The sequence below is a fragment of the Tamandua tetradactyla genome, chromosome 20 (genome assembly GCF_023851605.1).
Source record: "Tamandua tetradactyla isolate mTamTet1 chromosome 20, mTamTet1.pri, whole genome shotgun sequence".
Taxonomy (NCBI): domain Eukaryota; kingdom Metazoa; phylum Chordata; class Mammalia; order Pilosa; family Myrmecophagidae; genus Tamandua; species Tamandua tetradactyla.
Window position 1 is genome coordinate 7521021 of NC_135346.1, and position 7253 is coordinate 7528273.

Genomic DNA, 7253 nt, shown 5'->3' on the forward strand with positions numbered 1-7253 from the left:
AAATTATTAGGGGTGTCCTCATCCCTTCCTCTCTTCCCCACTGGTCTTATAGGAACTGTGTAAGTCAACGTTTCAACCCGATGAACAGAACCAGGAAGAGGTATATAGTAAGGAATGTATTGCAAGGAATTGGCTTAATTCCTGAAGATGTGATTAAGGAGGATGACAGATCCGAAACTTGGGGTGGGTGGGAGGGGAGGCAATCAGGAACGGCAGGCTAGAACGCCTAGGCACAAGCTGAAGCTGCGGGTGCAATTTCTTCGTGGAAACCTCAATTTTGCTTTTAAGACCTTTCACTTATCTAGGATGATCTCTTCTATTTAAAGTCAACTGAGTTGAGTATGAATGTGAACCACATCTACAAAATACCTTCCCAGTAACACCTAGATTAGTGTTTCATTATATAACACGATAGCTAGCCGACTTGATTCATAAAACTGGCCAGCCCAGGAACCGTGATTCAATAGCCGTCTCTGCTTGAGAAAAGCGAGGCTTCTTCTCCTTTGCTGTTTAACAAGTCATTTTCCCATCTATGTGTCGTCTTCCAAGTAGTCACCTTTCTTATTTACAGTGTTTGTTGCCTGATTCTGACAGACCCTGCACCGTCTGTCCTTCCATCCCTTACCTGGCTGACTGATTCTGTTTTCTGATGCAGTGAAACAAACCTGTGAACTTTTGTCATATGGTTTAGAGAGTCAGGAGTTGAGTAGAGCTCTCTGATTCTTGCATTCCACATGGCATCAACACGGGTAACTTGATGGTATTCATCCGATAGCTGAATGAGTATGGAAAGTCCAGATTGCTTTACGGACACACCTGGTGCCTTGATAGGGACAGCTGGAAGACGAGCTTCCTCTCCGTGTGGTCTCAGGTGTCCCCAGGTGGTCTCCCCCATTGGGTAGTCAGACTCCTTACCTGGTGCCTCAGGGCCCCAGGAGACCAAGGCAGAAGCTGCCACTTCTCTGAAAGGTGAGGCCTGGAGCTGGAGTCGTGCTATTTCGGGTATGCTGCATTGATCCCAGCGATCACATGCAAGTCCAGATTCCAGGGAGGGAACAGAGTCCCCACTACTTGATATGAGGACTGTTAAAGAATTTGCAGCCAGCCATCTGTGTTTTGCCATACTAACCTTATTTCTCCTATTCTCCCCTCCTTTTTCACTCTCTTCCAGCCACACTCCAGCCTCTTTGCTGTTCCTTGAACTGCTCAGGCATGCTCCTGCCTTAGGACCCTGCCCTTGCTGTGTAGCCACTGCCTGAACTCTTGTTTTCCCCAGATAGCCGCATGCTCAACTTCATGTTTTTACTCAAATATCTTTTCAGTGAGGTCTTTCCAAACTACCCTCTTTACAGTGACAGACCTTCTCCCCGCCATCCACGTATGCAGTCCCTCCCATCTGCCCTGCTTTATTTTTTCGTATCATTTGGTGTTATCTAATTTATTGTTTTTTTTTTTTTTAAATCTATCCAAATAAGTTTCGTGAGGTTGAGGCTTTTGTAGGTGTTGTTCACTGCTGTATCTATAACCACAGCTCTTGGAACTTGCGTCTGTTACAGACGATGCTCTCAGTAAGTATCTGAGTGGTTAGAAAGATTCAGCCAACCTCTTAGGGCTTGCATGCTTCAAGGCCCATAAGAAATTTAATTTCATAAACCTTTGTTCTTGAATAATAGAGAACACCTAATTATGGCTTTCTCCTAAACACCCATTGAGTCACAGGGAAAGAATGGAAAGATATTTTTTTTTGTACTCAATATCTTACATCTGATAACGGGAAAGATGTTTTTGACTCTTCACCAGCAAGGCATTGATCTGCATTCTTTTTTTTTTTTCTAGAGATAGTTTTTTGTGCCCGTTCAGATTTATTGAGTTAAACTCATGCTTTCTTAGTATGTTTCCCAATAGCCAAACTTACACAATACTTGTAAGATTATCTACCCATGTTTCTCATTATCTACCCATGTTTCTTATTGACCATAAAGTAGAAAACTGAACACATTGGCTCATGTATGTAGTAACATTGTTATTTTGATGTTTTCAGTACAACCATTCTCTAACAATGAAGTAAAAGGAAGGGAACATGAAGTAAGTTGCCATCAAGAGAATAAAATAAAGCCTGGTTTTTTATCCCATTTAATCCATATTAATTTGTTTCCAGAAAAGAAGGTTCAAGAGGGAAAATGTATATTCTGTAGTTCCTTGTGTTAATAATACAGCCTTTTTTTTTCATTTTAAAGTTAGCATTTTGTAATTGCAGAAAATAGTCAACTTAGAGCACACCTGTCATAACTGAAGCTTTATTTCTTGATATAATTGTTAGTTGCACAGTGTATTTTACTCCTCAACTCTAAAAGTCACGGTTCCAGATTTGTTCATTGTTCCTGCAGCTGCTTCCTGGTTAAAGCGTTCCTCCCACTTCAGACAGTAAATGCAAGAAATGAGAGGTGATGTGTCTCACAACCTATGGTTAATACACCAGCACTCATTGTTAATGCATATTGAATTTTGCAGCTTTGAATTGGGATTCTGGAAAGTGCTTTTAAAATAGCCTGTTAAGCAACCCCATCTAAAAATATGGCATGTTTTATAAATAAAAATGTTAGAAATGCGGAGTTTTTTTCAAGACATTAAAAGCCTAAAAAGAAAAGGCTGGATGGCTACATGAAACATAGAAACAAAGATGCAAGTATGAATTGTTAGCCATTACTTAAATATTGTTTGTAGTGACGTTATACTTTCTGTTAAATTCTTTTGAAAATTTGGCAAAGCTTAAATAACATGTCCTGTGATATCAATATTGGATTCAGCAGTTTATTCCTGCAGGTAGGCAGAGGATGGTTTAGATATAACATAGTAGAACACATATATACACGTGTGCATGTATATGTTTTATAAACCACTGTTCAAATTAAAGTGTTGGAGTCGCTGGTGAAGGGAATTGGCAGGAAGCAAGAGGAAGAACGTGAAACTTCCCTTTTCAGACTGGGAATGAGCCAGTGACGATGTCTAGTCGACATATAACCGACAGCATTGAAGTGGCAGAACTGACTTTACTCTTAATAGCTTTTACATTTGGGGCAAATTTCTTATCTGTAAAGATGAAGAGATTGGACTAAACTACTACATCATGTCTAAGAGTCACTGCTGTTCTAAATTCTATGCTTCAAATTTTTAAACTGAATTAAATACATTTTAGCATTTGTTTATCAAGTATCCAACATGATATAGTATAAATTAGATATTTACTGTGTACCAAGTACCTGTTTTATATCTAATAAATCAAGTAATGTGCATAATGATCCTCTGATGGAACTGAAAAATGGAGAGAATAATTTCTCAAGGTCACCCAGCTTGTTCTAAGAAGAGAGGTTGAAATTTGAACTTCAAATTTTAATCTGGAATTTAGAGACTGCACCCTTAAAAATATACTACACTCGCTCTTGTCATCCTGTGAGGCAGACATGGCACTGGGCACTAGGGAAACCTCCTCAAGCAAATCACGATGGAGCAGGGAGCAGTGGTGACAGTGAACATTTCTTTATCCCCAAGTTTTTTCTCTGTGTATGTACACATGTAACCCTCTCTGTACTCAGATTTACTATTATTAGCTGGATTATTTTCAAGCCTTAGATTTTACCATAAATACTTAATTTCTTTAGATATCTCATAAAGTTCCACTATATGCCACCTATCTCAGTCTTTTTAAATCTCTTTTAAAGCTACATTAAATTGCTTTAGATGTGCATTTCAAAAAGGTGGTTTTCTTAGCCAAAAACTTTTTTAATCAACTTACTCAACCTCTGTATTCACAACTGTTCTAGTTTGCTAGCCGCTGGAATGCAATATACCAGAAACGGAATGGCTTTTTAAAAGAGGAATTCAATAAGCTACAAGTTCACAGTTCTAAAGCTGTAAAAATGTCCAAATTAAGGCAAGGCGATAGAACTGTCCAATCTAAGACATCCAGGGAAAGATACCTTGGTTCAGGAAGGCCGATGAGGTTCAGGGTTTCTCTTTCAACTGGGAAGATATAGGGTGAACATGGCAAAGTCTGCTAGTTTTCTCTCCAGGCTTCTTATTTCATGATGTTCCCCCGGGGGCGATTTCCTCCTTCATCTCTAAAGGTCTCTGGCTGCGTGGGCTCTGGTTCTCAAGGCTCTCTCTTAAGGCTCTGTGCTCTCCAAGATGTTTCCTCTTTGAAAGGACTCCAGTAAACTAATCAAGACTCACCTGGGTTGGGTGGAGTCACCTCTCCATCTAATAAAAAAGTTAATACCCACAGTTAGTTGTGTCACATCTTCATGGGGATAATCTAATCAGAAGATCCCAACCTACATCGTTGAATGGGGATTTAAAGAAACAGTTGTTCCCACAAGACAGGATCAGGTTTAAAACATGGCTTTTCTAGGGTACATAAATCCTTTCAAACCAGCACACTATATTTGGGAAATAAAGAGAAGTGTTTTTGTTGTTGTTGTTTATGCAGAATTAAGTAATTCATTTAATTAATATTCATTGATTTTGAATTACTTATTGCATATTTTATTTTTACTTCCAAAATAAGTCTGTGCTTATCTAAAAATAACAATTTTAAACTCCTTTAAATACCTGGATTTATAAGTTGGGTTTAACATCAGTGAAGTATGAATTCTTCAATGACGTGAATGATTATGGCCAAAATTCACGTGTTTGTTAGAATTAAGAATAAAGGGAGCACATGTGTGCCTTAGTGTTTGTTCCTTTTCCTGTTGACCAATCTGATATGTTCTCAGTAATTCCGATAGAATCAGTTGCTGTGGGAATAACCTGTAAGTTTGAATTTTCAAAAAAAAATTGGACAGTGTCTGTCTGGGGGTTTGATTTTACTGTTTTTGGACGTTAATAAGATGTCCTGTCCCGTTTCATGGGTGCTGGGAGAGAGCATGGAATTCCTGGGTTATAAACGAAGGACTTGATAACTCCCAGCTCTGTTAGCAGCGTGAGCATCTGTCTGCAACGATTCTCCTTGCCCTCCGGTCCCGCCGGGTTATGCAGTGTGGGCTGGATGGGTGCCGGGCGTGCAGGCTGAGTGCACCGAGCGTTCCCAGCCAGCAGTGCACACATCTGCTCTTCATTCAGAGGGAACTGTCACCTCGTCTCTCTGGGACACCAGCTGCATCAGAGATGGTCTGGGTGAAAGAATGGTCGGGACAGGACAGGACGTGTGGGATCGCACAAAGGCCAGGAGGACTGGGTCTCCTCGCAGCCAGGCAGTGGCTCGCACTGGAAAGGGCTGGGTCTGCAGCAACTCTCGTCGTTTGCTTGCTCTCTCAGTAGCAGCCTACCCCAAGGCTGGGTGGAATAAATCTCCGTTCTCTCATCCAGAAAATGAGGAAGTTGGATTAGATGACTTGGAAAATATCTGCCCTTTCATCCAGATACTAAATGGTTTATACTGTTCTGAACACCTTCATTTTAAATAAGGCAGCTTGCTGAGGGCTAAAAATTGAAGCTTAGTAGATTTTCACATAACCAAGCAGTATAGCACAGCGTGGCTGATTGCCCTGAAGTGTTGAATGAATTCTTAGAAGAAAAGAGGAATCATCGTAGTTGCTCAGTCAAGGATGTCTTTTGTAAATTAAATGAGATATATTTTAGGAAATGGAAACAATTATAAATGCATGACTTTAAGAAATGTTACCTCATTTATTTGATAACAACAAATGCAATGAATAGATAAGGCATGAGGATGTTGAAAAAATTTAACTATATGGAATGTCTGGAGTAGCTTAGAGATTAACTTTACTTCGGTTATATTGTTGAAGATGATTTTTTCGAAGCAAATGAATAAACGCTTCATTCTTGCTTTTTTGAAACACATTTTTTAGATACTAGAATGATTTCTGTGGCTACATGAATTTGCAAGATAGTACTATGTTTGGATGAGCTTGGTGTTTGAAACTTCCCAGGACAGGTTTAGTCATCTACCCCCTCTTTGAAGACCTGATGAAGCTATAAATGAGATACCTGGAAGGGGAGAGGGTTAAAGGATTTCAGTCCACACAAAGGTCTAGGAAATCAACAAGCATGCTCTTCATTGATTGTGAAAATTTGGATTCTATACAAATAAACTCAGCTTTTGCTCATTGAAATATGGAAAGATGCAATTCCAGGTGCGAGGGGATTGGTTTATATTAACATCATCCCCAAACACAGGATATTCTGGTACTGATACACTGAGGTGATGGAAGCTTTGAGGTAGTTTAATACGAAAAGATAGATAGTGCAACAAAACCTTAAGCTGCCAAGAGTTCTCTGGAATGAGTGGAATGTATGAGTACATTTGCTCATTCTTGCAGTACCGCTTTATATCTGCCTTGTGAAAGTCCCTCTCGGGGACAGTCTGGACAGAAGAGAGCTGTTGTCTCTGAAGGTACTCAGCCTAGTGAGAGAGACCTACATCTGTGACCACACAAGGTAGCAGTGCAGGGATGAGGCACTGGACACGATTAGGGAATGCTGGATGACAGGTTCTCCCCAGATGTATGAGGGCTTTTTAAGTCCAGAGTCTTTTAATTATAATTCTTTCTAGTAGGTTTTGTTTGTTTGTTCTTGGCTGGCTTGTTTGGTTGGTTGGTTTAATGTATAAAATATTTCCTAGCTTTCCTTTAACAGGAAAATGTAAGTTTATAGTCTCTTGAAGGGTTTTACAGTCAGGTTGTCTGAAAGGAGATTCTCACTCTGCATTGGGTTTACCCAGTTCCTGTGCCCAGGTAAAGGTATGGGTACAAAATAAGTAGTGACAATAGTGGCAGTTTGTCACTGAGGCAGGAACTTTGATAAGTGCTCTGGGCATATTATCTGATTTAATTCTCATAACCTTGTGAGATAATTTCTGTATCCTTACACACGGAGTTAAGTGCCTGGCTTCCAGGGCTGTTTTCTGGACTCCACCACTCGCTGTGTCGCCTTGAATATATCTGAGCACTAGCCGTGAGGAAGGGCAGCTCATTAATACATATACCAGGGCAATGTCCAAGAATTCTGCTGAGCAGACTAATGGCTCATTTTACGTACAGTAGCCCATTGTGATTGAGGAGTAAGCGCCGATGTGTTTGAGCGGTCAGACACTGCCCAGGGTGGAATCAGGGTGTGGAAGGCAGATGTAATCCAGAACTCCCAAACTCATTTGCCCCCAGGGGTCAACGCAGGTTAATGCAGGTAAAGGAACTGGGGCGAGGGGACCTAGCACGCTGGAGAATGTGTGCGCCTCC